General features: G+C 44.1%; 1 pseudogene; it reads right to left on the bottom strand.

Moving 5' to 3' along the window:
* Window positions 1-4,420: 4,420 nt before the first annotated feature.
* LOC100355833 (WAS/WASL-interacting protein family member 2 pseudogene) lies at window positions 4,421-7,741 on the bottom strand (annotated as a pseudogene).
* Between the last annotated feature and the right edge of the window lie 14,629 nt (window positions 7,742-22,370).

Raw genomic sequence — 22,370 nt, 5'->3', positions numbered from 1 at the left:
TCACCATACTGACAACTTAGTGCTCAGAATTTAAGCTATAACCTCATGATGACTAGCTCTGGAAGGTATAGTGATGAAATTCATCTCCGTGGCCGGCATTGTGGCACAGCAGGTTAACACCCTGGCCAGAAGTGCCAACATGCCATATGAATGCCAGTTCAATAGCTGGCTGCTCCACTTTGGATCCAGCTCTCTGCTATGACCTGGGAAAGCAGTAGAAGATGGCCGAAGCCCTTGGGCCCCTGCACCATGTGGGACACCCGGGAAGAAGCTCCTGGATCCTGGCTTTGGATTGGCACAGCTCCAGTCGTTGTGGCAATTGGGGAGAGAACCATCAGATGGAAGACCTATTTCTCTCTCTCTCTCTCTCTCTCTAACTCTGACTTTCGAATAAATAAATACATCTTTAAAAAAATACATCTCTCACTGAAAATAGGATTAGGTTACAGCAAAGCCAATTATAGTGCAGATTCTCCCTCTGAATAATGCATCTGAATTCTTGAGTCATATATATATATATATATATATATATATATTCAGCTTATCCAAAATGTAGTTCTTTCTTGTTGCTTCATGAATCTGTTCCTCTGCAGACTTCACCGTCTCAGTAAATAGTGCCTTTGTGCACCTGACTGCTCAAGCCAGAAACCTGAGAGCCATCTTTTCATCCATTTCTTTTGAAAAGATCTTATTTTATTTATTTGAAAGGCAGAGTTACATAGAGATCTAGAGCCAGAGAGAGAGAGAGAGGTGTTCCATCCACTGATTCACTCCCCAGATGGCCACAATGGCTGGAGCTGTGCCAATCCTAAGTCAGGAGCCAGGAGCAGCTTCTGGGTCTCCCACATGAGAGCAGGGACCCAAAGACTTGGACCATCTTCTGCTGCTTTCCCAGGCCATAGCAGAGAGCTGGATTGGAAGTGGAGCAGCTGGGACTTGAACTGGCTCCCATACGGGATGCCGGTGCTGCAGGCTGGGGCTTTAACCTACTGGGCCACAGCACCGGCCCCATCTATTTCTTAATACAGTACATCACTTGGGAAGTTTCCAAGAACTTGGAGATGTTACATAGGACTGATATGAGTGGTACAGCTCCTCAATATCTGGTAACAGTTTTAACTTCAAGTATTACAATTTCTCCAAGAGCAGAAAGCTTTTTTTTCTCTGATCGAATGACAAGTCAAGTGAAACAAAGAAGCTTCTGAATTAATCAGTTTATTTCGTTGCACACAAAAGCAGAATAAGAAAAAATAAGCAAAAGGAATATATGTAAATAAAGGCAAAACTGAATAAAATGAATTACCTGAGTCTATAATGTTCACAGAGACCCAAACACTGTGTGTCCATGGAACAGATTGTCCCAGTGGTCTGCAGTAGTTCCTTCAAACACATTTGGATTGCCATTGAATAGTTAACAAAGAAGTAAGAGACTCTCTCACTCCAGGATAGCCTCTTGTCCCTGATATCTTTTCAGAGTGAGTACTTGGAAAGGGTAAAGTCACAGTGAGATGTCTCAGGTAAGCAGTCTGAAGGCATTGGCACACTATTATTGATCACCTCACATAGTGTGTTATCTCAGCTTCTAGAGGTCAATCTTGGAAGGAAAAGTCTTGGAGCCCATCATCCAGTTTGCATATGGGCATGCAATAGTCAATGTGGCTGTCAACCAGTGTCAAGGGTGGCTGTTGGTCAGCCCCTTTGGCCCAGTTACAGCATTTGTTATAAGAAAAAGCTCAAAATGGAGTTAGTGCTGTCAAAGCATAGTCAATACCAGTCATAATTAAAATATCAGTTTGCTTAGATTCATGCAAATTATAACATGGAAAACAAATCACAACAGGAGGCTGTCTCCTAGGAACCAGAGACAAATGCCAACCAAATCTCTCATTTCTTTTTAATATTTCAACAATTCAAAAATTTGTATTGTTTTATATTGTACAGTGTACATATACTTCTACAACTTACTGTAGCCCCATTAACAATAACAAAGATAGGGAATAAACCCAGATGCCACTCAATAGATGACAGGATAAAGAAAACAAAGTACAACACACAGTAGAGCACCACTCAGCCACAAACAAAAATGAAATCCTGATATTTGCAAACAAAATGAATGAAACTGGATATCACTATGCCAAGTGAAATAACACAGAGAAAGATAAATTCTACCTGTTTTCTCATATATAGTAAAATATGTAATTATATATAGCATAAAAGTGTGTGGATACCATTTCTTTGGTAGATAGATATTTATAAATGTTGCCTTCATTTAATTATACTCTTTACATAATATCTTTTTAAGTTATTTTTTATTTATAAAAGGAAACAAATTTCTTGTATTTCATATATTTTAAGAGCACAGGGGGCCAGTGCCATGGCTCAGTTGGCTAATCCTCTGCCTGTGGTGCCGGCACTCTGAGTCTAGTCCCAGTTGGAGCACCGGGTACTAGTCCCGGTTGCTCCTCTTCCAGTCCAGCACTCTGCTGTGGCACAGGAGGGCAGGGGAGGATGGCCCAAGTGCTTGGGTCCCTGCACCCACATGGGAGACCAGGAAGAAGCACCTGGCTCCTGGCTTTGGATCAGCAGAGCACTGGCTGTGGTGGCCATTAGGGGAGTGAACCAACAGAAGGAAGACCTTTCTCTCTGTCTCTCTTTCACTGTCTATAACTCTACCTGTCCAATAATAATAAAAAAAAGAGCATAGGGGCCGGCACCATGGCTCACTTGGCTAATCCTCCACCTGTGGTGCTGGCATCCCATATGGGTGCCAGGTTCTAGTGCCGGCTGCTCCTCTTCCAGTCCAGCTCTCTGCTGTGGCCCGGGAGGTTAGTGGAGGATGGCCCAAGTGCTGGGAGACCAGGAGGAGGCACCTGGCTCCTGGCTTCAGATTGGCACAGCACCAGCCACAGCGGCCATTTGGGGGGTGAACCAACAGAGGGAAGACCTTTCTCTCTGTCACTGTCTAACTCTATCAGTCAAAAAAAAGAGCATAATAATAGTTCCCATTCTTTTTTTTTTTTTGTAAATATACATGATAATGCATCTATTATTAACAGTGGACCAAATAATGTATAAGGCAAAGACATTTAAACAGATGCTGTCATCAAACATGCTCTGAAACAGAAAACCCATGGACAGGATCTAGACATAGGCCTTTTCTCATGAGGCCTAGAGTGAAATACAATCAACACCCAGGTGACAGTCCAACTGCTGGGAGTGTGAGGGGCAGCAGGTCATGGGGAGGAAGGTAGCAGCCCCAAAGAACAGCTGGGGTTTGGCCTTACTTGTGATACTTATTTTGACACTCCATGTTTGAAATAAAGAAAAAGACACTTTGATAACATTGTACAAAAGGCATCAACTCCCATTTCAAAAATAAATGGGAAGACTTCACAGTCAAAGTTCAGTAACGTGTCAGCATGTACCCTGGAACTCTGCTGAGCGTCAGCCCTGGAACTCTCTACTTTTCCCTCCACCAGCATCCCCCCTCTCAGCTCTATTCACTTCAGGAATGCTGGGGATACTTCTGAGAGGTAACTGCTAATGGATATGAAAAGAACGATTAGAAAATGTTTGGTGACAGACCTAATCATTGTTGGTGCCAGAATCAATGCGGTCCAAGGGATGGCTAAGGATAGCAGACCCCACACAAATAAACCAAGTTGGGCCCCTCACTAGTACTAGGAAAACTTGGGTTTCATCTGAGACAATCCTTAGCCTGTGATCCAACAGATCAGAAAGGTCCCCAAGGCAATTTATGCCTATGATGTGTCTGGTGAAATTTTAAACTAATTTTCCCCATCCTTTTTAAATAGCCATGGTCTGCTGGCGCTCATGGCAAGCTCTGAGCAGCCTCTGCAGGTGGCATCTTATGTGTGCAGTCCAGGAACCCCAGCCTGCTGTTGCAGAAAACAAAGTCCCTGTCTCACTGTCCAACCTCAGTTAGAACCTCCACTTTCTCTGTGCTTTTTAATAAAGCAGCACCTGGAAGACAAAAAAGAAAAAAGGTGGGGGGGAGGTGGAGCATCCCTGGCACCATTTCGGATCATGGGTGGTGGGGGTGGAGGAGCTGCTCCCCGACTGGGAGGGTCTCGCGCTGGGGGAGGTGGCCTATTACTCAGTAAAGAGGGGGAGGCTGAGGTGGGTGGAGGAGGTGCCAGGCCTCTGACAGGCCCTGGTGTCTTCCTATGCAAAGAATTGTGTCTCTGTGGAAGCTCAGGGGCTGACTCATTAGTGGGACTGGAGGGTCCATTGGGGACCCCAGGAGGCTGGCGGTAAGGCGGTGGAGGAGGAGCCAGAGACTGGCTACTTGGTCCCGTTCTGATATTCACAGGGGAAGGAGGTGGTTTGACTGGGGGAGGAGCAGGAGGTCCTTCTCGGCCAGGATGAAGCCTCTGTCCAGGTGTTGGCTGCCAGGAAGACCTACTGAACTGAGGCACACCTCACTGATGTGTTTCTTGGCATAGAGGAATCTTTGAATATCCCTGTAAGCTTCTACTCACTTCCTTACCCTTCTCTACCCTGCTGTGTTAACCCCTACTGCCTTGGGAAGGCAAGGGTGGTAGAGAAAGGAACAGGAAGAGCCTGCTCAGTCAGACAGGCTCTGAGTTTCAGTATGAGCAGACCATAAAATCCTCTGTAGTCCCCTCTCCCCTGTCTGTCCCTTCCATGAAGTGCTTCACTCTTACCTTTTCTGTCATCTGCAGGCAGCCTCCAGGAGCTAAAGGACTCCAAGGCCCACTGACCACTTTATGGACAGTCAGAAACAACTGAGACAAGACTCACAGTTGAGGTTAAGGCCAAGGTTCAGGCTCAGGCCTTATCTTTCGATCTCTCAACAGAGGTTTTTGGAATTTGTTAATGAATGACTTTCCCAACTAGAAGTGATTTTTTTTCTTGAGGGAATGGGTGGCAGAAGGGAGAACGAATATGCCTCAGTCTAGCACCCTGAGGAATGGAGCAGAGAGTCTCAGAAGGCTCAAATGGCTCCTGGTCCCTTTGCTGCAGAGGAACCGACTAGCTCTAAAATGATCCTCAGTTTACTTTACCCTTTCTTTTTATTGAATGTTTAGTTTAACTGATTAGTATTTAGTCTTTATATCCAACTTATCCCTGGGCAGTGGGGAGGAAAAGTGAGAAAAAAAAACAAAATACCCCTAAAAATAAAGCAAACCCATTTCCTTGTCCATTCTCCAAACCTGACCTTTAAAACAGATCACTTCTCTGAAAACTCCTTTCCTGTTTCACTAATAATGTCCCTCTTCCCCAGAAGTCCTTGCCATGCCAGCCTCCTAAATGATGAAATATTGTACACCTGCGAAGCTCCCCCACAGTTGGGAGGAGGAGGTAGGGCTATCATTCCTCACCCTGCCCCAACAAGTTAACTTATCATAGCAAGGCACCTTTCCCCAGGAGGAGAGCAGGAGACACAGAAACTTCTTCCTCATTTGGCTAGCAAGGCTTACTAGAGGACGGATGCAGGGTTTGAGACCCTACTGCAATACAAAGAGTCCGATCGCCAAATCCAGAGACGAGATGCATAGATGGAGGTGAGCTGGGAGGACGCTTCGAGTCTAGGGGTTGGTTGCACTGGAGAAACAAGTTAGGAGCTCTCATGCAGGATTCAGGGGAATGGAAGGGACCATCTGAGAAGTAAAGAGGGTCCATCCTTTTCCTGAGAACAGGAGCAAGCCAGGCTTCACCTGAGAATGGGTGGCAGAGGTGGGGCTCCACGGGCAGCTCGATTTGTTTTGCTGGGGTATATTCTCTGAAAGTGTTTATATCCTTCTGGAGCAGGAAAATCCTCTACTGGATGGAAGGAATACTTTGATTCAAAATCATCCAAGAAAGACCAGACAGTGGTGATGGAATCTCTGTGGCCATTCCTTAGAGGTGGTGGAGGAGGGGGTGGCCCAGCTGGTGTCCTTGAAGGCGGAGGTGGGGGGCTTTCCTCGGCTCAGGGGTTCTGACCCATGCATTCGGTATGGTGGGAGGGGAGGCGGAGCATCCCTGGCACCATTTCGGATCATGGATGGTGGGGGTGGAGGAGCTGCTGCCCGACTGGGAGGGTCTCGCGCTGGGGGAGGTGGCCTATTACTCAGTAAAGAGGGGGAGGCTGAGGTGGGTGGAGGAGGTGCCAGGCCTCTGACAGGCCCTGGTGTCTTCCTATGCAAAGAATTGTGTCTCTGTGGAAGCTCAGGGGCTGACTCATTAGTGGGACTGGAGGGTCCATTGGGGACCCCAGGAGGCTGGCGGTAAGGCGGTGGAGGAGGAGCCAGAGACTGGCTACTTGGTCCCGTTCTGATATTCACAGGGGAAGGAGGTGGTTTGACTGGGGGAGGAGCAGGAGGTCCTTCTCGGCCAGGATGAAGCCTCTGTCCAGGTGTTGGCGGCAAGGGTTTCTCTCTGTTGTAGGCTGGGGCTTTGTTGCTGTGCATAGGCAGAGGTGTAGTGGGTGCATTGGCACGCCGCCCTGGGGGGGGGGCGGAGGCGGGGCAGAGGAGCTGTGCTTCATGCCAGTACTGCTGGTGGTATTAGGCCGAGAGAGGTCTGGCAAAGAGGGTCTCTGCATCCGCGGCAGTTCTGGGAGTGAGGCTCGACTGCTGTCTGTATCATCCTGAGGACGCCCGCTGGCTGTAGACACTGGAGGCCTGGGGGCGGCAGCTCGAGAACTGGGGACTTGTAGAGCTGGCTTACCAGCTGGATTCTCTGAAGCATCCTTGGCTCCCACAGGTCTGAGCTTGGGCACTCCTCCTTGGAAAAGTCCTCCTTTGGGCTGCAAGGCAGCTGCTCCACAGCCATAACCCCCACTGCTCCCTTTGGGCTTCTCCAGGATGGGAGCACTCCGGTCATTAATGTTGGTCACCTTCTTCAGCTTGGTCCCTTTGCATATGTCCTGTAAGAGGGCGCCTCGACCTTGCTGCTCATCTCTACTCAGCTTGGGCGGCTCTGTGTTGGCCTCAGCGACGGATCCAGCCCGTCCTAGCCTCTTTGCAGCCTGGTCGCAGCCGCTCCAGGAGCGAATCCTCTGCCCCCTCCGCTCCGGCTTCGTCCTGTCCCGCTCGCCCCTCGGCAAGCTTTCTCACCGCCGCCGCCGCCCCTTTTGCCAACCCGGAAATGGATATCAATAGTTCCCATTCTAACCTCTCTCCCTCACTCTCACCCTTCCTTCATTTTTTCTTTTAATTTTTACAATGACATAGTTTTTATTTTCTTTAGAATTACAAACTTAATGCTCCACTAAATAAAGAATTCAACAAATAGTAAGTAGAAAAACCACTGCTTCTCAAGAGCAAGGGCTGTAAACAATAATTAAATCTCAAAAATTTTAATTTTACTCATATATGTTGTTATTTTGTATTCTGAATTTTAGTTACCACAAATCAGGGAAAATGTATGATATTTGTCTTTTTGGGACTGGCTTATTTCACTAGCATAGTGGTCTCCAATTGCATCCATCCTATTACAAAAGACAGGATTTCATTCTTTTCTGAGGCTGAGCAGTACTCCATCTTGTATACATACCACAACTTCTACATCCCATCATCAGTTGAGGTTGATTCCATATCCTGGTTATTGCCAAGTTTAGCTGCTATAAACTAGGGGATGCAGACCATTCTTTGGTATATTGATTTCATTTCCTTTGTGTAAATTTTCAGGAGTGGACTCTACTTTGGATTTCTGAGGAATTTCCATATTCTATAATATCCAGCAGTGCCTTAGGATATCTGTTTCCCCACATACTCGCCAGCATTTCTTACTTTTAAATTTTTAGATGATAGCTATTCTTTTTTTTTAAAGATTTATTATTTTTTTTGAGAGGCAAAGTTACAGAGACAGGAAGAGAGAAAGAGAGAGAGGTCTTCCATCCACTGGTTCACTCCTCAAATAGCTACAATGGCTGAAGCTGGGCTGATCTGAAGCAAGGAGTCAGGAACTTCTTCTGGGTCTCCCAAGTGGGTGCAGGGGCTCAAGGACTTGCCATATTCCACTCCTTTACCAGGCACATTAGAGAGCTGTATCAGAAGTGGAGCAGCCAGGACTTGAACTGGTGCCCATATGGGATACCAGCATTGCAGGCAGAGGCTTAATCTACCATACCGCCGTTAAGGTGAGAATGTTAGCCATTCCAACTGGGGTGAGGTGAAACCTCACAGTGGTTTTCATTCACATTTCCTCGATGGCTTGTGATCCTCAGAATCTTTTTATGTGTCTGTTGGCCATTTGTATTTCATCCTTTAAATGCCTGTTCATATTGATAAGCATATTTCTTAACTGGATTATTTGTTTTATTGTTGTTGAGCTTCTTGAACTCTTTATAGATCCCAGATATTAATCATTTATAAATTGCATAGCTTGAAAATATTTTCTGCCAATCTTCTGGTTGTATCTTCACTTTGTTGACTATTTCCTTTGCTGTGCAGAAGCTTCTTAGCTTGATGTAATTTCATTTGTCTATTTTTGCCTTTATTGACTGTGATTCTGGGATTTTCTCCAAGAGTCAATGTCTTGTCTGCAAGCCAATGTCTTGCAATATTCCCCTATGTTTTCCTCCAGTAATTTAATGATTTCAGGCCTTAGATTTAGATTCTTGATCCACTGTGAGTTGATTTTTGTATAGGGTAAAGGTAGGGGTCTTGTTTCATACTTCTGCATGGAGAGATACAATTTTCCCTACACTATTTCTTAAAGAGACTATCACTTCTCCAGGGAATGATTTTAGTTAATTTGTCAAAGATTAGGTGGTTGTAGATATGTGGATTAATTTCTGGAGTCTCTAGTCTGCTCTAGTCTGTTCCATTGGTTGATGTGTCTATTCTTTTGCCAATACTAAGCTGCTTTGATGATAACTTCCCTGCAGTATGTCATGAAATCTGGTATTGTGGTGCCTCCAGCTTTGTTTTTTGTTGTTTAGGATTGCTCTAGCTACTCAGGGTCTCTTGTGATTCCATATGAATTTTAGGGTCATCTTTTCTAGTTCTGAGAATATCTTTGGTATTTTGATTGAGATTGCATTGAATCTGTAAATTGCATTGGGTAGTGTGGACATTTTGATGATATTAATTCTAATAATTCTAATAATTCATGAACATGGAGGCTTTTTCCATTTTTCTTGTGTCTTCTATATCTTTCTTTAGTGTTTTGTCAGTTTCATTATAGAGATCTTTGACATCCTTGGTGAAATTTATCCCAAGATATTTAATTTTTCTTATAACTGTTGTGAATGAGACTGATCTCAAATGTTCTCTCTCAGACATGACATTTTGTGTATACAAAGGCTACCGATTTTGTATATTGATTTTATATCCTGCAACTTTGGCAAAATCATATATGAGTTCAATAATCTTAGTGGAGTCTTATGTTTCTCCTATGTATAGGATTATATCATCTGCAAACAGGGATAGTTTGACTTCCTGCTTTCCCATTTTTGTCCCTTTGATTTCTTTTTCTTGCATAATGGCTCTGGCTAAAACTTCCAGAACTATATTCAATAGCAGTAGTAAAAGTGAGCATCCTTGTCTAGTTCTGGATCTTAGTGGAAATGCTTCCAACTTTTCCCCATTTAATATGATGCTGGCTGTGGATTTGTCATATATTGCCTTGATTGTGTTGAGGTATGCTCCTACTAGACACAACTTGCTTAAGATTTTTATCATGAAAGGATATGATATTTTATCGAATGCTTGCTCTGCATCTTTTGAGGTAACCATGTAGTGTGGTGGAATGAGAAGGCCATGCCAAGATGGCCGCTGACAACAGAGCCTGCCTGGCAATAGGCTGTGATTGGATGGCTTCAGAAACTGCCTGGCAACAGGCTGTGATTGGTTAGGGCATAGACTGCCCCTTGACCGGATTGGCTGCCTTGGCTATATAAGCTGCTGTATCAACTGAAATAAATGAGTCTGCGGGCTGCTCACCTCTGGCCCGCTTTCACCCGACTCCCAGGGTCTGTGTGGTGACTCCGTGCCTCTTGCCCCCACCATGCTCCTCCTCTCAGAACAAATCAGCCTCAACATCTGGCACACCAATATGACTGAGAGAGAGACAGCGTGTTAGACTCGGTGAGGTCACCCCTTGATTTCGGCAAGTAGGCCCCTTGGTGTTTTGTGTGCTGTTCAGTTCTGTGAGGGTGAGCACAGAATCCCCTCCTAAGCCCCTTTCCTTGTTCTTGTCCTCAGTCTACGTGACCCCAGGTTAGGCATACGCCGCCCAGAAGCATAATGCCACTTCTTGGCTCCTCCTTTTACTTTTGGTTCGCCTGGCGAATTCACATAAGGGACTGATCATCCCAGAATTCGGAACCAAGTCATCTTCCATCACTCAAGAGAGGTGACACTCTGAAGACACCGTGTGGGCATATGGCCTTGATCTAACAAATCAAGGAAGTCCTCCACTAAGCACAAAACATATTTACGATCTGATACACCACTGTCTGTTCGCCTAATGTAGGGAAGCTCCTGCAGAATGCCATCAACTGCTGAGGTGCTAGGAATTTGTTTCGTATGGCAGCAGTGCTGTGCATGTCTTCCCTTTGGCTAGAGTTGGCGTGGTGCACTGCTCTTAAACACTCAAACTTGGGAAAGATACCCCCCTCTCAGAATCCCATGCAGATTACCAAACATAATGAATCTGTGAGTGATAAGAACCTCTCACTCAAGGCCTCTGCCTCACAGGCAACAGTTGATGACTTAGGGAGAGAGAGCTCCGACAGTGAAATGACAATGAAGCAAACAAAGTAGCAATGCCTAGTCAGCCACTGCCCAAATATCCATGGGATGAACTTAGACAACCTCGAGGCAATAACCCATGCAAAGTCTTCCCATCCGCACCCAGCGAGGATCTCATTTGTGGCAGTCCCCAGGCACCCCAGGCTCTCAGGGCAGCTGCTAGACCCCATCCCACCTGCATGTTTGCCGTTAATGTAGGAGCGGATGCAGAATTCAGGCCCTGGATTCCAACGCCTGTAAAAAGGCTTCTGCTAGCCAAGGGTCGAGGATATGCTTGTGTCTTTCCAGAGAATGCGGGACAGCCCATTAGGGTACCAGCCAGAAATATCAAGCCTGACCTGACAGCCAACCAGAACCACCTGAACAAGACTGAGAGTCCACCTTGTTGGCGGACACACCTGCCATATCATCCTACCCTAAGAAAGTGCCCGTAGTCCCATTCACTACTGCTTTATATCCCACTAGCTCTGGTCAGCCACTCAAATGCCACAGCCTATGTGTGGTCACGCCATTCCTGATTACCATTGTTCCTCATTCCTATCCTCATCTGAGCAAGCACTCCTGTGGTCCCCTGTTTTGAGCGCTGGTTAGTCAGGGACGGGTAAGATCCCCTGGGGGACAACCTAAGACAGGCACAGCCACATACGGAGACCACATGGAAACGGGGTCAGCAATGGTATGGCCAAGAATCATGCTTTCTGTTGCTCAAAAATAAACAAAAAGGGGGAAATGTGGTGGAATGAGAAGGCCATGCCAAGATGCCGCTGACAATGGAGCCTGCCTGGCAACAGGATGTGATTGGACGGCTTTGCAAATCACATGACAACAGAGCCTGCCTGGCAACAGGCTGTGATTGGATGGCTTTGGAAACTGCCTGGCAACAGGCTGTGATTGGTTAGGGCATAGATCGCCCCTTGACCGGATTGGCTGCCTTGGCTATATAAGCTGCTGTATCAACTGAAATAAATGAGTCTGCGGGCTGCTCACCTCTGGCCCGCTTTCACCCGACTCCCAGGGTCTGTGTGGTGACTCTGTGCCTCTTGCCCCCACCACGCTTCTCCTTTCAGAACGAATCCACAGCAACAATGTAGTTTTTATTCTTCAATGTTAATGTATCACATTTTTTTGATTTGTATATGTTGAAGCATTCCTGCATATCAAAGATAAATCCCACTAGGTCTGGGTGAATAATCTTTCTGATGTATTGTTGAGTTCAGTTAGATAGTATTTTGTTGAGTATTTTGCCCATTGTTTCAATTGTTTTGAACAGTTTGAGAAGAATTTGAGTTAGCTTTTATTTAAAGGGTTTGTAGAATTCAGCAGTGAAGCCATCCAGTCCTGGGCTTTTCTTTCTTGGGAAGGTCTTTACTATTAATTCAAATTCCACAATGGTTGTTGGTCCTTTTAGATTTCTGTTTCTTTATGACTCAATTTTGATGGATTCTATATGTCCAGAAATCTATTCATTTCAACTAGATTTTCCAATTTGTTGGCATATAGCTGTTTGTAGTAATTCCTGATGGTTCTTTTTGTTTCTGTCATATCCTTTGTAATGTTTACTTTCTCATCTCTGATTTTTTTGTTTCAATTTTGTTTATTTCTTCTCTGATTTTGTTATTACTTTCCTTCTACTAATTTTGAGTTTGACTTGTTTTTTTTTATGTCTTTGTGATTCATTGTTAGATCCTTTATTTGGTACCTTTCCAATTGCTTGATGGAGGCACTAGCTGCTATGAACTTCCTTTTTAACACTGTTTTTGCTGTATCACGTAAGTTTTGATATGTAGTGTTTTCATCTTCATTCGCTTCTAGGAATTTTTTTATTTCTTCTATGATACACTGTTCAACCAGTAACATGTTGTTCACTCTCCGTGTGTTTTCATATTTTCTACAGTGTCTTAAGTTGTTAATTTCCAGCTTCATTCCATTGTTTTCAGAAAAGATATATGATATGATTTTAATTTTTTTGAATTTTTTGAATTTTTTGTGGATACTTGCTTTATGGATTAGCATATGGACTGGACCAGAAAAAGTTTCATGCACTAAAGAGAAGCATGTGTATTCTACAGATGTAGGATGAAATGTTCTTTAGATGTCAACTAGGTCCATTTAGTTCATAGTATCGATTGGATATGTTGTTTCTTCATTGATATTTGTCTAGTTGATCTGTACATTGATGAAAGTGGGTATTGAAGTCTCCCATTACTGTACTCTTAGAATCTATGTCTCCCTTTAGATATAGTAATATTTGTTTTAAATAGTCAGATACCCTGGCATTGGATTCATATACAGTTACTACAGTGAGATCTTTCTGATGAATTGATCCATTAATCATTACATAATGCCCTGCTTTGTCTTTTTAAACAGTTTTTATATTCAAGTCTATTTTGGTGGTATTAGCATGGCTACACCTGCTCATTTTCATTTCTATCCCCATGGAATATTTTTCCCATCCTTTCACTTTCAGTCTGTGTCTATATTTATTGGTAAAGTATGTTTCTTGTTGGCAGCAAATAGATGGGTCTTGTTTTTTTTTAAATACATCAGCCAGTCTATATTTTTAAATTGGAGAATTGAGGCTGTTTACATTCAAGGTTATTATTGATAAGTAACAGCTTGGTCCTGCCATTTTTCCATAAATATTTCTTGTTTTCTTTGGATTTTATTTATGCTTTTAGTAGATTTTCTGCCTTCACATTGCTTCATGATGATGACTGTTTTTCTGTTTTCTCTGTTTTTATGTGTAGCATATCCTTAAATATCATTTGTAAGGCTGGAGGAGTGGTGACAAATTCTTTTAGTTTCTGTGTGTTTTAAAAGGTTTTTATTTCCCCTTCATTTATAAATGAGAGCTTTGCAGAGTACAGTATTCTGGGTTGACAGCTTTTTCTTTTAGGACATGTACTATGTCTCTATTCTCTCCTAGCCAGTATGGTTGCTGATGAGAAATCAGCTCTTAGTCTAATTGGGAATCCTCTGAAGGCAATCTGGTATTTCTCTCATGCACATTTTAGACTTTTTTCTTTATGTTTTGTTTTTGAAAGTTTGAGTATAATATGTTGTGGTGATGATCTTTTCTGATCTTGTCTATTAGGATTTCTATGTGCTTCCTGTACTTGGATGTCTCTATCTTTCTCCAAATTAGTGACATTTTCTGCTATCATTTCACTGAATAGGTGTTTTAATCCATTCTCTCTTTCTACACTTTCAGAAACTCCTAAGATACATATGTTCAGTCATTTTATAGTATCTCATAAATCTCAAACATTATTTTCAGTTTTTCTAATTTTTCTTTTTTTTGTCTATTTTGAACAATTTGTCTTCTAGCTCAGATATTCTTTCTTCTGCCTTACCAAGTCCGTTGTTAAGGCTTTCCAATGTATTTTCTATTTAACAGAGAGAATTCTTTACTTCTAATACTTTAGCTGGATTTCTCTTCAATTTTGCCGATCTCTTGGCAAAATTTTTCATTCACGTTATGTATGGATTTTTTTTATCTCATGTTTTGTCTTTGTGTTTTTGAATAATCTTATAATCATCCTTTTGATTTCCATTTTAGTCATTTCATCAATCTCTTCATCTTCACATTCTAATATTGAAGTGTTATTGTATTCCTTTTGGAAGGTCATATTGTCTTTGTTGTTCATTGTTTCATTTATTTATTTATTTATTTATACTTTAAAGATTTATTTATTTATTTGGAAGGCAGAGTTACAGAGAGACAGAGGCAGAGAGAGGTCTTCCATCTACTGGTTCACTCCCCAGATGGCTGCTATGGCCGGAGCTGCATCAATCTGAAGCCAGGAGCCAGGAGCTTCTTCCAGGTCTCCCATGGGGGTGCAGGGGCCCAAGGACTTGGGCCATCTTCGACTGTTTTCCCAGGCCATAGCAGAGAGCTGGATTGGAAGTGGAGTAGCCAGGACTCGAACTGGCACCCATATGGGATGCTGGCACTGCAGGCTGGGGCTTTAACCCACTGGGCCACAGCTCTGGCCCCCATCCATTTCTTTCTTTTTCTTTTTCTTTTTTTTTTTTGACAGGCAGAGAGGACAGTGAGAGAGAGAGAGAGACAGAGAAAAAGGTCTTCCTTTTGCCGTTGGTTCACCCTCCAATGGCCGCCGCGGCCAGCGCGCTGCGGCTGGCACACCGCGGCCGTCACACCACACTGATCCGATGGCAGGAGCCAGGTGCTTCTCCTGGTCTCCCATGGGGTGCAGGGCCCAAGCACTTGGGCCATCCTCCACTACACTCCCTGGCCACAGCAGAGAGTTGGCCTGGAAGAGGGGCAACCGGGACAGAATCCGGCTCCCCGACTGGGACTAGAACCTGGTGTGCCGGCACCGCAAGGCGGAGGATTAGCCTAGTGAGCCGTGGCGCCGGCCTCCCATCCATTTCTTAATACAGAACATCATTTGGGAAGTTTCCAAGAATTTGGAAATTTTACATTGAACAGATATGAGTGGTACAGTTCCCCAATATCTGATGCAGGCGGTGGCTTTACCTGCTACGCCACAGCACCAGCCCCTGCATTTATTTTTAGGCACTTGTGGAAGTACTTGCTGGTTTTCTCCTCTGATGGCTTTTATCTTTGAACTGTACCTCTGTGGCTTAGTGGAGTGTCTGATCCTTCAGTATATATTCAGAAGTATGTGCTGGATGGGACCAAGGAGCTCTGGTCAGTACTCAATGGTGGGACAAAAGACTCATCAAATTTGGGCCTGATGGGTTGCCTCTGCTGTCATCAGGGAGGAGATTAGACTTACCTCTTATCTGCCAAGGTGATTAATGCGTAGGGTTAGCCCACAGTGGCTACACACCACCCACACATGCACATGAACCACACAAAGGATCTGCACAGTCCCTAGTGTAAGCCTGGAACCTGCAGTGACCACTGAGGCACTCAGGTAACTCTGAGCCTCTGAAGTCAGACAGTTACTGCCCAGAAACCAAGCTACACCTCATGCCCTATTGTACAGTTAGTTACACAGTTTCCACAGTCATAGTGTGCAAGGTTCCAACAGTCACAGGGAGCATGGGATTCAGTCTAAGCCCTGCAAGTATGTGCTGTCCATGAAGAGAGCAGAGGCATTCCCAGAGATAGCTGCCTGTTGGTTTTCTACTTTGGCATTCTGAGTTCAGGTGCCTATGATAGAGTTGGGGGATAGGAGTGCCTCACAGTCCTAACTGGGTGCCCTGTCCCCTACCACCTCTCCTGGCTAGACTCAAAGTCAGTCATGGCCGTGGATTTATCCCACTTATCGAATTCCCTAGTCACGTGCATGTGAGCCACCACAGCCTAAACTCACATAATTAAGATAGCACTCCCTCCCTGCTAGTTGCTGGGCACCCTTGTGCAGGGATGGGAGAAAAAAAGTGCTCTCCCTTCACAGGGTTAGGTGGAAACCATGCCCCCGCTACACTCAAGGCTGGACTCAAAGTCAGCGTAGTCCTACAAGGTTATTACTCAGGCAATATCACCACTGATACGGGCTACCACAGTATCCTCTTACTCAATTTAAGAAGGAGGTGTCTCCTCCAGCCCCTAGTAGTGGGAGAAACCTGTGGTGTCCCCACTCACTGTTATGTGTTTGCACTGTCCACGCTGCTCCATGGTGTCTCTCCTCCTTCCACAGAATTTTTTTATACAAAGCTTTTATTTAATAAATATAAATTTCAAAAGTCAACTTTTGGTTTATAGTGGTTCTTCCCCCATACCCGCCCTCTTACCCCCAAACCATTCTACCTCCTACTCCATCTCCCATCTCATTCTTCATTAAGGTTCATTTTTTTTTTTTTTTTTGACAGGCAGAGTGGACAGTGAGAGAGAGAGACAGAGAGAGAAAGGTCTTCCTTTGCCGCTGGTTCACCCTCCAATGGCCGCCGCTGCAGCCGGCGCACCGTGCTGATCCTGGCAGGAGCCAGGATCCAGGTGCTTTTTCCTGGTCTCCCATGGGGTGCAGGGCCCAAGCACCTGGGCCATCCTCCACTGCACTCCCTGGCCATAGCAGAGAGCTGGCCTGGAAGAGGGGCAACCGGGACAGAATCCGGCGCCCCAACCGGGACTAGAACCCGGTGTGCCGGCGCCGCAAGGTGGAGGATTAGCCTATTGAGCCACGGCGCCGGCTTAAGGTTCATTTTTAATTATCTTTATATACAGATCAACTCTATACTAAGTAAAGATTTCAAAAGTTTGCACCCACATAGACACACAAAGTATAAAGTATTGTTTGAAAACTAGTTTTACCATTAATTCTCATAGCACAACTCATTAATATCAGAGGTCCTACATGAGGAACAAGTGCACAGTGACTCCTGTTGTTGATTTAACAATTGACACTCTTATTTATAATATCAGTGATCACTCAAGGCTATTGTCTTGAGCTGCCAAGGCCATGGAAGCCTCTTGAGTTCACAGACTCTGACATTATTTATACATGGCCATAATCAAAGAGGAAGTTCTTTCCTCCCGTCAGAGAAAGGTACCTCCTCCTTTGATGGCCCCATATTTCCACCGGGATCTCACTCACAGAGATCTTTCATGTAGGTCGTTTTTACCACAGTGTCTTGGCTTTCCATGCCTGAAATGCTCTCATGGGCTTTTTGGCCAAATCCGAATGCCTTAATGGCTGATTCTGAGGCCAGTGTGCTGTTTAGGGTGTTTGTCATTCTATGAGTCTGCTGTGTGCCTGCTTCCCATGTTGGATTGTTCTCTCCTTTTTAATTCTATCTATTATTATTAGCAGACACTTGGTCTTATTTATGTGATCACTTTGACACTTATTCCTCTCTTTATGATAAATTATGAACTTAAACTGGTCACTTTAACTAGTAAGATGGCATTGGTACCTGCCAACTAAATGGGATTTGGAGTCCCATAGCAAGTTTTTAGCTTTACTCTTAGGGATAAGTGTGTGGGAATGTGTGCCGAACTGTACATCTCCTCCCTCTCTTATTCCTACTCTTATTTTTAACAGGGATCAATTTTCAATTGGATTTAAACACCTAAGAATAATTTTTATTATTCTTAAGTATACTTAAGTGTTAAGTAAAGAGGTCAACCAATGGTATTAAGTAGAAAAAGAAAATACTAAAAAGAATAAAATAGTAAGCCGTTCCTTGACAGTCAGGAAGGGCTGATCAAGTCATTGCTTCTCATAGTGTCCGTTTCACTTCTACAGGTTTCCTTTTAAGTGCTCAGTTAGTTGTCACAGATCAGGGAGAACCTATGATATTTGTCCCTTTGGGACTCGCTTATTTCACTCAGCATGATGTTTTCCAGATTCCTCCATTTTGTTGCAAATGACCAGATTTCATTTTTATGTTTACCACTGTGTAGCATTCCATAAAGTACATATCCCATAATTTCTTTATCCAATCTTCCGTTGATGGACATTTAGGTTTATTCCGTGTCTTAACTGTTGTGAATTGAGTTGCAATAAACATGGAGGTGTAAATAGTTCTTTTATTTGCCATTTTAATTTCCCTTGAGTAAATTTTGAGGAGTGGGATGGCTGAGTCATATGGTAGGGCTATATTCAGATTGCTGCGGTATCTCCAACTGTCTTCGATAGTGGCTTTACCAGTTTGCATTCCTACCAACAGTGGATTAGGATGCCTTTTCCCCTACATCCTCACCAGCATTTGTTTTTTTGATTTCTGAATGAAAGCCATTCTAACCATGATGAAGTAAAACCTCATTGTGGTTTTGATTTGCATTTCCCTGATGGCTAGTGATCCTGAACATTTTTTCATGTGTCTGTTGGCCATTTGGATTTCCTCTTTTGAGAAATGTCTGTTTAAGTCCTTGGCCCATCTCTTAAGTCGGTTGTTTATATTGTTGTGGAGTTTCTTGATCTCTTTGTAGATTCTGGTTATTAATCCTTTATCAGTTGCATAATTTGTAAATAATTTCTCCCATTCTGTCGGTTGCCTTTCACTTTCCTGACTGTTTATTTTGCAGTACAGAAACTTTTCAATTTGATGTAAACCCATTTGTTAATTTTGGCTTTGGCTTCGTGTGCCTCTGGAGTCTTTTCCAAGAAGTCTTTGCCTGTGCCAATATCTTGCATGGTTTCTCGATGTTCTTTAATAATTTGATGGTGTCAGGTCGTAGATTTAGATCTTTAATTCATGTTGAGTGGATTTTTATGTAAGGTAAGGACCTTGTTTCATTATTCGGTGTGGGGAGCAACTGGGAGCAACTCGGACTAGACTGTTACTGGAATTAAGACTTATTCTATGCATCTGCTCTCCCACAATATGGCGCTGAGAAGGGAGAAACAGCTTCTACACAGCTGCCTCCAGTTCAACCAATAAACTGTAGGACCTACTCCTGATTGGAGGAGAGCAGCGTACTCGGCGTGTGGGTAGCAGAGTTGGGATTGGTGAAAGAGGACTATAAAGGAGGAGAGAGACAACATGCACGAGGAACATCTAAGGGGAACATCTATCTGAAGGAACACCTGTGCAGCCCCCGAGAGAGCCGGCCGGCAGTGTGCCGCTCCCCCGCGGAAGTGGGGAAAGTGGCAGGGGGAACCGCCCTTCCACGGAGGTGGAAGGGTCGGCAGCCAACCCGGGAAGAACCAGCAGCAAACCCGGGGAGGGCCGAGCAGACAGAAGAACAACGCAGGGTCCTGTGTCGTTCCTCCATGAAGAGGGGGAGCGACAATTCGGCATGTGGAAATTCAGTTTTCCCAGCACCATTTGTTGAATAGAATGTTCTTGCTCCAGGAATTAGTTTTAGCTTCTTGATCAAATATGTTATTTGTAGATGTTTGGATTAATTTCTAGTGTTTCTATTCTGTTCCATTGGTCTATATATTTTTTAAAGATTTATTTTTATTTATTTGCAAGTCAGAGTTACACAGAGAGAGGAGAGGCAGAGAGAGAGAGAGAGAGAGAGAGAGAGAGAGAGGTCTTCCATCCAATGGTTCACTCCCAAATTGGCTGCAATGGCTGGAGCTGTGCCAATCTGGAGCCAGGAGCTTCTTCCAGGTCTCCCACTCTGCTGCAGGGGCCCAAGGAGTTGGGCCATCTTTTACTGCTTTCCCAGGCCATAGCAGAGAGCTGGATCCAAAGTGGAGTAGCTGGGTCTTCAACAGGAGCCCATAATGGGATGCCGGCACTTCAGGCCAGGGTGTTAATCCGCTGTGCCACAGTGCTGACCCTATCCATCTGTTTTTGTACCAGTACCAGGATGTTTTGATTATAACTATCCTGTAGTATGTCTTAAAATCTGGTATTGTGGCCGGCGCCACAGCTCAATAGGCTAATCCTCTGCCTGCAGTGCCAGCACACCGGGTTCTAGCCCTGGTCAGGGCGCCGGATTCTGTCCCGGTCACTCCTCTTCCTGTCCAGCTCTCTGCTGTGGCCCTGGAGTGCGGTGGAGGATGGCCCAAGTTCATGGGGCCCTGCACCCACATGGGAGATCAGGAGAAGCACCTGGCTCCTGGCTTCGGATTGGTGTGGTGTGCCGGCCACAGCGTGCTGGCTGCAGTGGCCATTGTGGGGGATGAACCAATGGCAAAGGAAGACCTTTCTCTCTCTCTCTCTCACTGTCCACTCTGCCTGTCAAAAAAATAAAAAATAAAAAATAAATCTGGTATTGTGATGCCTCTGGCTCTGTTTTTGTTTTATAAGATTGCTTTAGCTATTCGAGGTCTCCTGTGCCTCCATATGAATTTCAGCATCATTTTTTTTCCAGATCTGAGAAGAATGTCTTTGGTATTTTGATTTGTATTGCATTGAATCTGTAAATTGCTTTTGGAAGAATGCACATTTTGATGATATCGATTCTTGCAATTCATTAACATGGAAGATTTTTCCATTTTTTGGTATCTTCTGTTTCTTTAAAGTTTTGTAATTCTCATCATAGAGATCTTTGACATCTTGGTTAAGTTTATTCCAAGGTATTTGATTTTTTTGTAGCTATTGTGAATGGAATTGATCTTAGAAGTTCTTTCTCAGCCATGGCATTGTCTCTGTATATAAAGGTTGTAGATTTTTGTGAACTAATTTTAAATAGCTACTTTTCTAAGCTCTTCTGTGAGTTCCAATAGTCTCTTAGTGGACTTCTTTGGATCCCCTAAATAAAAAATTATGTTTTCTGCAAAGAGGGATAGTTTGAGTTCTTCCTTCCCAATTTGTATCCCTTTGATTTCTTTTTCTTGCCTAATGGCCCTAACTAAAACTTCCAATACTATATTGACTAGCAATGGTGAGAGTGGGCATCTCTCTCTGGTAACAGATCTCAGTGGGAATGCCTCCAACTTTTCCCCATTCAATATGATGCTGGCTGTGGGTTTGTCATAAATTGCCCTGATTGTGTTGAGGAATGTTACTTTTTATTATTTTTTTTTTTTTTTTGGACAGGCAGAGTGGACAGTGTGAGAGAGAGACAGAGAGAAAGGTCTTCCTTTGCCATTGGTTCACCCTCCAATGGCTACCGCGGCCGGCACACTGCGCTGATCTGAAGGCAGGAGCCAGGTGCTTCTCCTGGTCTCCCATGGGATGCAGGGCCCAAGCACTTGGGCCATCCTCCACTGCACTCCCTGGCCACAGCAGAGAGCTGTCCTGGAAGAGGGGCAACCAGGATAGAATCCGGCGCCCCGACCGGGACTAGAACCCCGTGGGCCAGTGCCACAAGGCGGAGGATCAGCCTGTTGAGCCACAGCGCCGGCCGAGGAATGTTACTTTTATATCCAGTTTGCTTAGTTTTCATCATGAAAGGGTATTGTATTTTATCAAATGCTTTCTCTCCATCTGTTGAGATAATCATATGGTTTTTCTTCTGCAGTTTGTTAATGTGCTGTATCACATTGATTAACTTGCGAATCTTGAACCATGCCTGCATAACTGTTAAGTAACTTATGAAAACATTTACCTGAAGGTCCAATGCCTTCTATAAATTTCAAGACAATAGTGTAGGTCTTTGGAAACATTGCTTAAATATGTAACACAAGTGTAACTTGTTTGACCAGCAAACCAAGTGCAAACCTGTTAACAAATTTATAACATCTGGTACAGAAATTTAGGTCACATGAAGCAAAAAAGTACCTTTGATTAACTTAGCAGTTTGATTTTATGAGCAATATTTTATCTATAAGCCGATTAAAACAGAACTCTTAATAAATTTTTCCCATGTAGACATACAATATTTGCACATGTATAATATAACATATAAGATAGAACAATAGAGCAGCTTCAGTAACAGTTTTCTAAAATCTTTAGCTGTTTTTTATTACTAATTATTACCATCAACCAATTAGAATTACTTTCTGCTCTTAGTATTCTGAGTTAACCATACTTTTAAAAATTTGAACCTGTAGCACACTATTGTGTTTTTTTTCTTTCTTTTTTTCTTTTTTTTTTTTTTTTTTTTGACAGGCAGAGAGGACAGTGAGACAGAGAGAGACAGAGAGAGACAGAGAGAAAGATCTTCCTTTGCCGTTGGTTCACCCTCCAATGGCCGCCGTGGCCAGCGCACTGCGGCCGGCGCACCGTGCTGATCTGATGGCAGGAGCCAGGTGCTTCTCCTGGTATCCCATGGGGTGCAGGGCCCAAGTACTTGGGCCATCCTCCACTGCACTCCCTGGCCACAGCAGAGAGCTGGCCTGGAAGAGGGGCAACCAGGACAGAATCCGG

Source organism: Oryctolagus cuniculus, chromosome 1 (genome assembly GCF_964237555.1).
Source record: "Oryctolagus cuniculus chromosome 1, mOryCun1.1, whole genome shotgun sequence".
In the NCBI taxonomy this organism is placed as follows: Eukaryota; Metazoa; Chordata; class Mammalia; order Lagomorpha; family Leporidae; genus Oryctolagus; species Oryctolagus cuniculus.
This window is presented reverse-complemented; position numbering and strand designations above follow the sequence as displayed.